This window comes from Drosophila nasuta, chromosome 3 (assembly GCF_023558535.2).
Source record: "Drosophila nasuta strain 15112-1781.00 chromosome 3, ASM2355853v1, whole genome shotgun sequence".
NCBI lineage: Eukaryota > Metazoa > Arthropoda > Insecta > Diptera > Drosophilidae > Drosophila > Drosophila nasuta.
Window position 1 is genome coordinate 9,009,890 of NC_083457.1, and position 13,821 is coordinate 9,023,710.

At 36.0% G+C, this 13,821-nt stretch overlaps 1 protein-coding gene across 3 annotated transcripts in view; it reads left to right on the top strand.

The window, feature by feature from the left end:
* LOC132791884 (alpha-protein kinase 1) overlaps nucleotides 1–13,821 on the top strand; it is a 61,952-nt gene that overhangs the window by 13,789 nt on the left and 34,342 nt on the right. The window lies entirely within an intron of this gene.

Sequence of the window (13,821 nt, forward strand, 5' to 3'; positions counted from 1 at the left end):
GAAAAAGGGTTTTTTGCAATACAAAACTTGGAGAAAATGCACAGATCGGACGGCTTCACTTTACTTTATTGAAGTTTTGGCAAATTTCTATCAATGAGGCTTTGAAAATAGTTTGATCTAATAATTGAAAACCTTCAAATGTTCTAAGATTCAACTTAATTTTAGAAAGAAGTGAAAATAAAGGAAAATTTCTTTGTAAATCAGTTATTAAAAAATTATGAGTAAAGTGAATTTTCTTTAACAAAGTTTGATTGAAAATAGTTCATAAACTTGTTTAGCTCAGCACATAACTTTTGAAATTCAACTTTCGATATAAATTCAATATTAACATACAAATTCTTCGAATAAAAAACAATAAACATAAACAAAATTAGCATTAAAAGTTCACAGTAAATTGATTTTGGATAGTTTTTACAATTTGGCAATGCATTTTCCGCTGATTTCCCGCTTTTAGAAGCTCAAGCTCAAGCTGACCAAAAGCAACGCTCAAGTTTTCATTTTCCTTTGACGCTGCTTTTGTTTTTCTTCTCGATTCGCTTCTGGTTTGGGGGTTTTCTCCCAACAACAACAACAACAGTTGTGAAGCATTTCCGGTCGAGTGCATCCTTCAGGCATTCATCGCATGCCAATTGCAAAGTGCATTTTAGTACTTGGAACTGATGATGCTGCCTCTGCCTCTGCCTCTCTGCCTGCCTGCAAAGTTAATCGATATTTTTCAAAGTGCAGTGTTGCACAACGTTCGCATGATGTATAGATGGGGGGAGGGGGAGAGGTAAAGGAAAATAAAGTTAGCACATCAAGAAGCGAGCAAAGTTTACCAAGTGGCGGCAACAGCTGCCCCAGCGAAAACTTCTCAAGCCAACTAACAAAGTGAGGTCTCACTGTATATGAACAAAAAAAAAAACAAGTTAGCAGCACAAAGTTGCGGTCAGATGTGCTTCAAAGATATCCTCGATAAGGTTGGGAAATCACTAAGGAAACCCCTACAAAGCATGAGATTCTTGGAAATATTCAGACTATTTATATTTAAGGAATTAGAAATGGATTTACGGTCTTTTCAACATTTTCAAAATCTTTAAGAATAAAGTATTTAAAATTTGGGATTGAATAAGGAAAGACATCCTAGATAATGTTATGATCTAACAAAAAAGAAAGTCAACAACATTCGAGATTCTAGGAAATATTTAGACAATTTATTCAGCTATATATTATGTAGATAGTTTTCATTAAAAAGGTAGATGAAAAGATAGATAGATGTCCTAATTAAAAATATATGAAATAGCTGAGGGAAAGTCATCAAAGTATGAGATTTACTAGACTTAGGTACATATATATAAATATATTTCGAGTCGAAGGCCTCAGTAACCAGCATTCTCTTCTCTGTAAATTTGATATAGTATTCAATACTAAATTTATTATAATAATTAAAATAAAATAAATATACTTAATGTGGGTTCAATTATACTGATTTTAAAGATGTTAAGAGGTTTAAGTAGATTATAATTATTATTATTCTTATTATTTATTATTGTAGCTTAGAATTAATTCTATAATTAAATATATAGCCAGAGCTAGAAGCCTCAGTGCCTTCAGGCTTGTGTTCGATATTTATTAATACACTTCATCACTTACATCATAAAGCAATTGTATTTATTAATTAATTTTTTATTGAAAATGTAAACCACTTCTAGTTGAATGATATTTAAAGATCTTCCTATAGTAATTTCTTTGCTGTATGGTGTTTTTTTTTATAATAACTGCACTACTTTGCTTTATTAGAAGCATTTTAAGAATATTTAATATTCGGACTATTTCATGGTTAGCACATTTGTAATGTCAACTGCAATGAGAATTTCTTTTTTTTTTGCTGTTTAGAATCCTCAATTGCACCCATTTACCCCATTGATTGCGGTTTACGGGGTATGCAAATCGCGAAACCAAATCAAATGATCGCCAACAGCAACAGCTTCAGCCAGAAAAAAAAACTAAAACGAGAGCGATATAAAAACAAAAGCCAATGGCTTTTGAAATGCCGCGTCGAGTTGAGTCGAAGTCTCAGAGCAAAATCGGTTTTGTCTGAGCTGACATGAATTGACATGAACGAGCCTGTTCTACTCTGCTCAGCTTTGCTCCGTCAGGTCGGTTCGCTTTGGGGTCGGATCTGGGGTTTCTAAAGAGGCCACAACTGTGTGTGCAGCATCAGCAGCAGCAGCCAGCGAGTCAGCTCCAACTATTGCAGTTAAGTAAGAAAATCAAGCAGTGTCATAGCCTAAAGGGGGGGCGTGGCTAGGTCGGGCGGGCGGTCGAAAGACGACAACGATTATGCGCCGGTTGTTTTTTTTCTCTATAGCTTTTGTGTATACAATAGCGGGTTATCAAGTCCCAAACAGCGGACGCCCAGTGCGGGTGCATTGTGACCTCCCCCCTACCCTGCCCTCTGTCCCTGTCCCTGTCCTGCTTCCCCCTTTCTCGCGGCGTTAACCAGCTAACGGTAGCGTCCAGTGTCGTGGTTAGGTGGAGGGAGGGAAGATGAGGCGCTTATCACAAGGCCTATTGAGCTGTGTTTGTATGTGTGTTTGTGGAATGGAAATGGAACTGAAACTGAAATTGTTCGCCCCGTTTGTTCGAGCGCCCTTCAGCTTGTGTTGTGTATACACAGAGAGAAATATGTGAATGCGTTTTATAAACATTTAAAAACTACATGATGAGAATAAAAAACTTGATGGCAATGCAGTTCTCACAATATTGAAAATCTACATGTAAATATAGAGTTTACAATGTAAATAATTTAAATTATTTTTATTTGTTTAATTAAAAAATAATTGTATACTGAGAAATTTTAAATAATTTAAATATCAAATCCTGTCCTTTTCATTTTCACTTTTTACATTATGCTTTTACATTGTTTTCTATAAGTTTTATTTTATTTTATTTTTATTTTATTTTCTTTATCTTTCTAAAAATAAAATAAATAAAAAAGATCAAATTGTTCTTTACTTTTTTTGTATTTATTAATTTAGGTCCACTTATGTAAACAAATGAATAAATCAAATGTTGACCGTAACCTAACCTAACCTTTTCTCTTAAAAATATTTTAATATTTTTTAAAAAATATATATTATATTATATTATGTGAAACTTAAAATCAAATCCTAGACTTTTTCATATATATTAAATACTTTATTATATTTTGAGAAATTTTAAATCAAATCCTAGATTTTTTTCCTAATGCTTTTCTCTGAAAATTATTATATATTATGTTTTCACATTGTTTTCATTAAGTTATATTTATCTTTTTAAATAAAAAAGATGAAATTGCTCTGTTTTTTTTGTATTCATTAATTCAGGTCCACTTATGTTAAATAATGAATAAATCAAATATTGGCCCAACAAAATGCAAACTTTTTATTTAAGCAACAGAAAATTTTAATTGAAATAATTACGCTGTTGTATTTTTCTCAGTGTATGCAGTAGTTGAGCTGAGGGCGGCTTACACTTCAGCACACTTACACACACACACACACTTGCATACATAAACCCGCACACTTACACTTGCTCTCTCGCCCAGCTTATACAGATAGCGTAATCAGGGTATTTCCGAGGCTGTGATTTTTATATTTTTCAATTTGTTTTTTTCTTTATTTATTTTTGTGTGTGTGTGTGTGTGTGTGTTGCCTTCGCGTTTGGTTTTTATTTTTCTTTTCATTTGAGTTTTTCTTACTTTTCCTTTGCATTCATTTGCACAGCAAACGGCGGCTACTTCTTAATTTCTTTTTAGTGCTTAAATGAGTTCCTTGGGGGTTGATGCGACGCCATCCCCCATGGCACCCGCCACCCTCCACCCCTGCCTTGGGTCATCATGGCCAGCGGATGAGGAGGCGAGAGTGGCAGGCAAATTTATTTAAGAAAATCACAAGAAATGTAAAACAACTGGGCAGCATTTTTCTTTTATTTGTTTTTAATTTTTTTTTTCTGCCTTCCTTTGGCCAACCCTGCCTACCCAAGAAGCCCCCTTTCCCCTGCCCCTCTCACAATCTCTTGGTATGCGTAGTGTTTTTAAGGGTAGGTTTACTTAATATTTTTTTTTGTGTAGCTGGTTGTTGTTGCTGTAAAGGTTTTTTTCTTCGTTAGTTTCTTTGCTTCGGTTTTGCCTTTAATCGATCGACTTTGTTTTTTTTTTTTTTTTTGGGAGGTGGGCGGAGGTGACGCAGTAGCTGGTAGCAGAAGGATGGGGGCAGGACATGCGTCCAGCAACATCAATCACAGTTGCTCAAATGCTGTGAGGTGGCAGGCAGAGGCAGCTCAGCTTCAAAAGCGACAACGCACACACACACACACACACACGTACATATTGATAGACAAACACCCGCTCACACACACACACTTGAGCAACATTCTTGAAGTTTTGTAAACTTGCTGGGATTTATTCAATAGCATTTGGGTTTATCATGAGAGCATCTCTTCAATGAGTTGAGTTTACCCGCTACAGATTTTTCTTATTTTTTTTTTTGCTGTCCGAGATCTAATCATGTAAAGTTTTTCAATTCGACGAGTTTTCCACGATTCCACGAGCCCTGAACTTAAAGTCTTCTTTCTTTTGTGTGGAATTTGAGTTTAAGCTGCTGCTAATTGGTTTAATCAATAGCAGCTCATAGATAGTTTACAATAAGTGGTTTATTTTAATTTTGTGCAATTTCTTAATGGCGAAAGTTTCTTATCTTTATATTTGGTTGTACCTTTATTTAATATAATTTATAAATTATGACTTCTGGAGTTCATGTTTTTCAATAACTTTTCACAGTTTACAATGAGGGATTTATTTTTATTTTCGCGACATTTTGAGTTTTTTTGTAACTTGTTAAAGCCGAAAGTTTCTTATCTTTATATTTGGCTATATCTTTATTTAATTTAATTTAAAATATACGACTTGTAGATATATTTTAAGACATATTTCTATTTTGTGATAGTGATAATACGATAAATATATACATTTTTCAGAATATATAAACCAAATTAAAATAAATTGTAAATTTTGGGATATTTAAGCTTACCAAATCTCTTGCTAAAGCTTGCAACAGTTAAGGATATAGAAAACGAAAAGCTTGCCCGACCAAAAAGAATTGCAAAAAATTTACAGTGATTGTAAAAACTTGAAAACATATTTTAAAAGTTTGCAATCTCAAAATATGTTTAAAGGTTTTTAATATCATTGTACAATCTTGCAATTTGTTTTAATTTAAAATCTGTTTTAACTCTCTTATGAGCTCTACTTAAATACTGATTTGTCGCAAAAAACCAAGTATAGTTATGCTTTGGAAGTGGAGCTGGAGACTGTAAACTTTCTCCAAACAATATTTGGCAACAAATATTGGAAATATCAAGAAAAACACACAGTTGCAGCGAAGCACACACAGCTGACATATAGTTGAGAGTTGACAAAACTATAGTTAGTTGGGAACAGTTTTGTGGGTCTCTGGTCTGGTTTGGTCTGAACTGAACTGGTTTGGTTTGCCTTAAACAAGACAACGGCTAGCCAGAGGAAGACAGGCAATTGAGGGGGGCAGACATTGGGGGCAGCTGCGCTAAATGAAGCAAGGCGAAAATGGGGCGCAAACCTTTTTTTTCTTTGCTCTCTACATAAACAGACTTACATATTTGTTATATACATATACTTCAGGCACAGGTTATATACATTTTTAGGGAGCTGAGAACAACACAAATGTAATCTATATCTTTTCTTTTTTGTTTTTTTTTTGCTGTGCCAAGGCAACAACAACATTTTAAATGAGGCAACAAAGAAAAAAAAGTAGAAAAAATAGAAAGAAATTTTCACGAAATCATTGGGAGTGCCTCCATTGGGAGGATGAGACAGGGGGCGACGTCTACCGAGGAGTGCCCGAGGTATGAGATTAGTTGAGAAATAAAAATCCACCCAAAAAGCCAAAGCGCCACCCAAAAGCCAAATCGACGACGACTACGAATACCAAAAAAAAAAAAAAACAAAAACTGCTGATGAGTTGAAACGTACCAAAAAATACCAGAAAAAACCCGAAAAAAACGCCGAGAAAAAAGAAAAGAATCGGTTATTTAGTAGTTGTGTGTGGGCGTTGGGCGCATTTTTCTCGCTCTGTTTCAAATTTCCCTCTCCTAGCACCACCCACTTCACTACCTACTCACTCCCCACTCACTGCCACCTCCTTCACCTTCACCCCTTTTTTTACGTTTTGCCCTACGCTGTTGTAGAGAAATTAAAAGGACGGATTTTTTTTCTCGTCCATTTGGCGCTTCGTTTGCTCCTTTTTGGCTCCAAAGCTGCTGACTGTTTATGTAATTATATAGCATTGTGTGCAATGCGGGCGGGCGGGGTGGATTGAGAGGATCTTTGGAGTGTAGACACTCATCAATACAGCAATACGAACGAACGTTGTCTATGCTTTAGGATGCAGATAACTGAGGTGTAGGGCTTATACCCCGAGGGTAAGGTTAACAATAGTTAAAACTTAAGCGATTTTCATCCAATTACAACTGAAATATTGTATGGAAAGTAAGTCCATTAAGATGCGTTGGCGTTTTCTCACAAAAACGTTTAAGGTCGAATTCACAAAGCATAATTAACGAAAATTAAGCGTGAATAAGCATAAAGAATTTTATTCGCTGAGCAGAAATCAAAAGGAGCAAACGGAGTGGCTGAAGTTGCTGTAAATCGATTTTACATTATCATACGGGAAAAGGCAAAAGATTAAGGAAGCGTCACAGAATGAAGCGGGAAAAATTAAAGATTTTCAAGAATTTTAGTATGAATTTGAGATGAGATAAATAAGTCTTAAGTTAAGCGGGAAAAATTAAAGATTCTAAAGGATTTTAGTATGAATTTAAGATGGGACAAATAAGAGTTACGTTAAGAGTTGAGGACACCAAAAAGTTGATCCCGGATTTAACATTTTTTTATAATTTTCAACGAAACCAAACTTTATGATGTAAAGTTGGAAACTTTTTCTCCTTGTATATAATATGTGTATGTTATATATATATGTTATTATCTATATTACTAATGGGAATGATATATCTGTCAGTTTTTCTACATGTTTTGTTCCTAATGTTGTATACCATTTTTACATAATCCTAGAAACTTCTTATGCAAAAACCAAGGTCTACTAATGAGTAACTCTAAGTCGAGCAAACTTAATTGCAGTTTTCTAAAATTGTGATTCTTGTTGTAGAATTACGTTATTTTTTTTCTGTACTTATTATACCTTTGGGCAGTTTGTGCCTAGCAACGTTTGTGTTTTGTGTCCCAAAGTTTTAAGCCCTTTTTTGTGGGCACTTTTGCAATGGACAACAACCTTTTTCGCTGTTGTGTTGTGGGTAAACAGCGGCTTCATTTGCATCGCCAAATTGTGCGCAGGAATTAATTTGGGCGAAAAAAAAATATTTACTATAAATTAATTAAAAATTCTTAAGGCATCAGCTCTCTGTCCCCCTATAACTAGGCAATGGAAAAATTATGAAAACGAAAGCGAATCACAAGGCAACGGCAACAGCGACGAAGTCAGTCGACCTACAGCAATAAAAATAGCTGTAAAAAGATGAGCGTATCGTGGGTGGATGGAAGGGGGGGAAACGAAAATAAAAGACAAGAAAACAAAAGCAAAAGAAACAAAAATCAAAGATAGAGCAGCCGGCCAGACGTAACGTAACCTTAACGTAGCCATAGCGTAACGTAATATAAAAGTAAAGTAAAGCGAAAGACGCGAAAAACTCGCTCATGTGACCGAGCGACCGAGTAATAAAATAGCAAAAACAGCGACTGAGACGGAAACTGCGACGCCAACTGCGACAGCAGCTGAGGCAGTCGCAGCAGACGCGTCGTCGTCGACGTTGACGTCGCGCAATGTAAATAAACGTAAAAGCAGAGTTCAAAAAGCGAACGAGGCGCAAAACGAAATACACATAACATAACACATATAATAATAATAAAAATGCCGGCCGCTTTAGCGGCTGATTTTCAGAGGCGCACACAAACGAACACACACACACACACACACACACGCATACACAAGCACATACTCGACTCGAAATTTTTGCCATTTTTGCTTTGGTTATCCTATCGCGCCTTCTTACTATTTTCGTCAGTCAGCTGCTTGCTCTTCGTTCTCATATGTTTCTCACTTACTCTGCTGCTTGTGCTTGTGCTGTGCTGTGTGCGTGTGTTAGTATGTGTGTTGAGTATTTTGATAATTCAAACTTCCTCAATGTGCAGCAGCTGCGACGGTGACGGCAGCAGCAGCGGCGACAGCGACAGAGACGTCGACGCGACGTCTTCTTTTATTTGCTGCTTTTCCTTACCTACGCGACGACGTTTTATGGTGCAGCTTTCTAGTTGTTCTTGTTCTTGCTCTCATTCTTCTCGCTGTTGTTGTCGTGTTTGTTGCTGTTGTTGTTGTTTTTGTTGGTACGTTTTGGTTGCTTCTTTAAGTTTTTCATTTCATTTCATTCATCGTAAGCGCCTTCTTTTATTACTCTACAAAACATAACACAAAAAAAAAACATTCTCAAGTTCAAACGTGACGTTTCTTTTTTGTTGCAACAGTTTAGCACCTCTTTAAGCTCTTTTGAAAGGGGGCGCTAAGAAACTGAAAGGAATAATGTTAAATCATTTCAACACATCTGCTATCTATTTTTTTGTGGGAGTTTCTTTTACAATATTGTAAGCAACGAGCTTCTTAAGAATTAGCTTCGTTTCCTGAGATTTTTGATAATTTTTAAATTGTAATTTAAATGAAATTATCTTTAAGATACTTTGCTGATTCTAAAAAACATTTTATTGTGTGTGCTATTTTTGATTTTGCGTTGTTAGTTGAGATTTACTTCAAATTTTAAATTATAAATTAACTAAAATTCACTATGGTACTTTTCTTCATTCGTTAGATTATTCTTCAAATTCATTAGATCTTCCTTTGACTGTTATTTTATAATTCAATTTATATTCCCCCTCGATAAGATATAGTACCTTTATAAATAAAAAGACATTTAATAAAATGTTGTTGTTTTCCTCTTTGACACTAAATTCTTTAAGTTTTCTAAAGTCCTTAAAATCCGTCAATGTCTTCTTTGTTGTGGAAATGTTGAGTTCATGCTTGTAATGCAACTTCATATATTGTCTAGTTAAGAACTTGGAGACCATTCAGAGTTCTGTTTATTAGGAGTTTTAAAAGCTTTCAGATTTAATCAGATGCATTGCAAAACTTTGTGCTCATTCACCGAAATTGTTGTATTTAGTAAACTGCTGCTTTATCCTGGTTATCCTGGCATAGGGCGGAGGGAAAGTGAGGAGCTGCTGCTGCAGTTAAATTAAAAATATGTGGTCTACTTTTAGGTGGCGAGCAGAGCAGGATAGCTTGAAGGATATTATTGGTAGAGCTAAAGCGCAAACACAAAGCAAATTTTTGAAGAATTTTTAATTAAAATGCAAGCGGCAGCAAACACCAGTCTCAGTGGCAGCGACGTCAACGTCAGCGCTGTATTTGTAATTGTGTAAACAGCACACACACACAGAAAAATAGAAAACCAGCAAAAAAAATAAACGAAAGAAAAAAAAATAGATGAGTGCAAAAGCAACGGCGACAAATGTTGCGGTTTTTGTAAAGCTGAGCGCGAACGCGCGTAAAAGCAGTTAGTAAATTGCACACACACACACATACACACACAAACACGCATACATATGCAGAGTGGCGGACACCTGCATGCATATGCAAAAGGAGATTGGGCAGCCTTCTGATGGTCACGTAGCAGGAAGCTTCAACCCAAAGCCAAAGTCCACAATGTCTGAGCTTTGTTTTCGTTTTTATTTTTTTTTGCTTTGCGAGGAAAGAGTCAGAGCTATGTGCACCAGCTGTGTTACAGCAGAGAGTGATAGAGCGAGAGACAGATAGAGAGAGTGCGAGAGCTTTGTGTGCGTGGTCTACGCTTCGCCATTTAACCTAAACATCATTCACAAACATGGGACGTCTGCCAAGAGCTCTGTTTCTGTTTCTGTTGCTGCTTTTTCTACTATTTCCACTACTTCTGCTACTTCTACTACTTTTACTACATCTACTACTTCCACTTCCACTTGCCCGCCGTCTTCTTTTTCTATGCTTGGCAACAACGCCCAATTGCTCAAATGGCTGCAGCTGCGCTTCGGTTGTGTGTGACTCGACTCCTAACTGTGATACTCTTGAGCCCGCACACACACACACACATAGAAAGAGCTGCGACTCTGACGTTTCATTTCCGTAACTCAAACGTTGCTCAGTTGTTGCCATTGTTGTTGTTTTTGTTGTCGTTGCTGCTGTTGCACTGTGGAGACACTTTATAGCCGGAGAATCTTCATTTACTTCCGTGCCCAGCCAATTTTTTTTTTGTTGAAGCTGCAGCATCCATGATGTTACTTGGTTGCGCATACGCCCCGTAGAACAACTGCCTTGTTTTTAGAAGTTTATTCATATGCTCTAACTCAAAGAGAGCAACTGCTAAAAATAGCTATGAAAATACTTTTTAAATTTACGTATTACAAAATTTAGTATTTAAATATAATATTTTAAGTATAACTCTTTAGAGTACAAAAATGTAATTTTTAAATTTTCTGTGAAAAGATTAAAAAGCTCCTAACATGATTTTTTTAATTTATTATTTACCTAAAAAAAAGTGAACCGGGGTGCATTCAATTTTTAAATCGTATTCTAAACTTTACAACTTTGTATTAATCTCTTTTTTTTAACCAAATTCTAACACATTCTTATTTTTCTACATCAAAATCCATAGAACTAAATGCTAATTTGAATACTACTTTAAACCAATATTTTTGCTGTTTACACTAAGATTACAGCTATTTATTTATTTTTTTTTTTTTCAAAATACTTATTTGCTATTGAAATAATTTTACTTTAAATTTTGTTTCATTTGTTTTCTCCTAAGTTTGTAGATTATAGATTCCTTGATATATATTTTTCAACTACTTCTATATAAATAAATTAACGATATTAAATTCAAAAATATTTGCTAATGTAATTATGAAGGTTTCAGCTATTGTTACCATTAAATTTACTACATTAAAGATCATATTTAATAGATCACAAATTTAGTTTCCAATGTTATACTTTAAAAACTATTTTTGCTTTCACCAAGAATTGAATTAAATAAAGCTGCAGTAAATAGAGCAATGATCGGAATATTTATTCAATGGTTTGCTTTTACTCAAAATAAAAGTGTAATCTGTTAAAGTTGTAGTCCGAAAGGAAAGTACGGCTTTAGAAGTATGCTAAAAGCTAAACTATCCACTTATTTTGTATTTGTATTTTTATCTTTTTTGCCAAGCTATTGTGTTGCTAAGGCCGGAATAGCAGCATCATTATGATCAAAATCATCATGATACACTCAGAGAGACAGCAGTTGATGTCTCCAGTGTGTGTGTGTGAGTGTGTGTGAGTATGTCTAGGAGATATAGAAGGTGCACTGGATGCGCCCAGCTGACAATCAATGTTTGGTTTAGCTGCACAACAGCAACAAAACAACAAAAAAATTGAGAAAAACTCTGAGCAAGACAAAACATCGAGTGGCTATAGCAAAAAAATAGAAGAAAAATGAAAGAAGCAGGTGGGTGAAGGAGGAGATGAGGAGGAGATGGAGGTGGAGGTGGAGGGAGGAATAGTGAAACAAAACACAACGACAGGGAAAGAATGATAGAAAAAAAAATGAAATTAATTTCTTTTGTGTGTTTGGTGGGGCAACGACGACGTTATTTAGTTGCCGAGCAACCCGCAGCAGAGGCAACATTGGCAGCATGCGGCATGAGGCAAGCGGCATGCGGCATGCGGCAGCCAACTCCAATGTTCATTTCCGGCAGTCAAAGCTGCGTCCTGTGTGCGTCATACCGAATGGCTGCCAGGCTTGCAACATCGTTGCTCAGGTGGCAGCTGGGAGTCTGAGTTAGTTGGCATCTTGCGATGCCGTTGCCGTTGCCGTCACTGCTGCCGCCTCCCCTGTGGCACAAAACTCCATACCACTCTCCATTCTCCACTCTGCCTGCTGCACTGCGCTGTCTTTTGCCACTCCACTCTCTCGACTCGCTTTTTTTCGCAGCATTCTTCTTGGCGTTTGTTCATTTGCCCGCAACTGTATCCATGGCATGCAGGAGGCGTGGCAACTATATAAAGCCGCCCGCAACCCAACACTCATACCCTCTTTAGACCATTTTTTTTTTGCGCTGCCTGCCCAATCCCCCATTTTGCTGCTATGCTAATGAAGCCTCTTCTTTTGGCTCATGCTTTCAATAGGGCAACACACTGGACGACGATGACGACGTCTCTGCTCTCTACTCGCTTCTCTATGCTGGCCTAAGCTCATGCCATTTGGTTCACTGTTAATCCCTGCCACTAAAGACCAAGAACGAACTTAGAAGGAAGGGGTAGAAAACATACTCCTGAGTTACTCTTCTGCGCAGGCTCACAACTCACAACTGTAGCTGGCTATATATATAGTCTGGATTCAGGACTCGAAACTGAAGCTTTAGGAGCAGCTCCTCAACCTTATCCTTTGCCTGCAATCCGCACGCCTTGTTGCGGTATTAGTTTGCTTTACGTGATTTCGTTGCATTCGTTTTTTCTTCCTTTTTTTTTTTTTTTGTGCTTTTTCTCTCTTGCATTTTCACATTTTCTTTGGGGGCTAGCGTTTGGTGCTCTGTGACAAAACCCCATAGATTTAATTACAGTTTTCCTCTCGCAGATAATCGAATTTTTTTTCATTTCTTTCTATTCATTTCGTTTTTTTTTTTTGGACTTGCCACGTCCGCGTCCTGTGTGCTGTGTGTTGTATGCAACTTCCTTTTAATCTGCATGTCGATTTCCTTTGCACAGATTCCTTCTCTTCGCATTTTTTTTGCTCCTTTCTCTGTCTTCTTCTTTTCTTTTTTTTTTGACCAAGTTTGCACATAAATTTCAGTTCAGTTGTAATTAAAAATTGCTTTTGAGGCGAGTCGAGGCTGCGTTTCTTACTCAAAATTAGTTTCCATCTTCTTCATCTGCTGCTGCGGCTTCAGTTTTTTCTTCTTCGACATTTTCTGTATTTAATCCACAAGTTTCTGATGAACCAAACGTTCCAGATCATGCCTTTGATGTGTCCTATGTAATTTTTTATTGAACCCCTTTGTTTATTGATTGTGATTGAAAATTGCTAAAGAAAATTGTAAATTAAGTGGGAGGTCGACAATATTTGATTTGCAAAGTTGGAGAGATAAATGAAACGCATCAAAGGAATCCATTTTTATAGGAGAAACCTTGGTTACCATTTGCAGGATTTTGAATTTAATCAACTTTAGATTGTTCAACAAAACTAGTGATAAAGAATGTGAAGAAATCCTTGAAACTATTTTCAAACGTCTTCAAAATGACATTATTCATGATTCAAATTCCTCATTGTTCAGCAAAATCTATATTAATAAATAATATTGCCATATAAATATATACATAGTATATAACATTTTAATCTAAAAATAATAGAATTCAGTTTAAAAATCGAGCACAATTGCTTGCAGATTTCTTTACGAAATTTGCAATTTTATCACGTTTTAAAAAGAAACTCGTTGCAGCAAATAGTTCTTAAGCTTAAAATTGTTGGATATAGAAATTTTAAGTGATTTTCCATTGCACATTTTAGCATAAACCTTTTACTAATGACCTCAATTCACATTTGCTCTCTTTCTATCTTTCTCTTTCAGGTAAGCAAAAGTCGTGACAATGTAAAACGCCCAAAAAATGAACAAAAAACTGAGCCAAGAGCGAACCA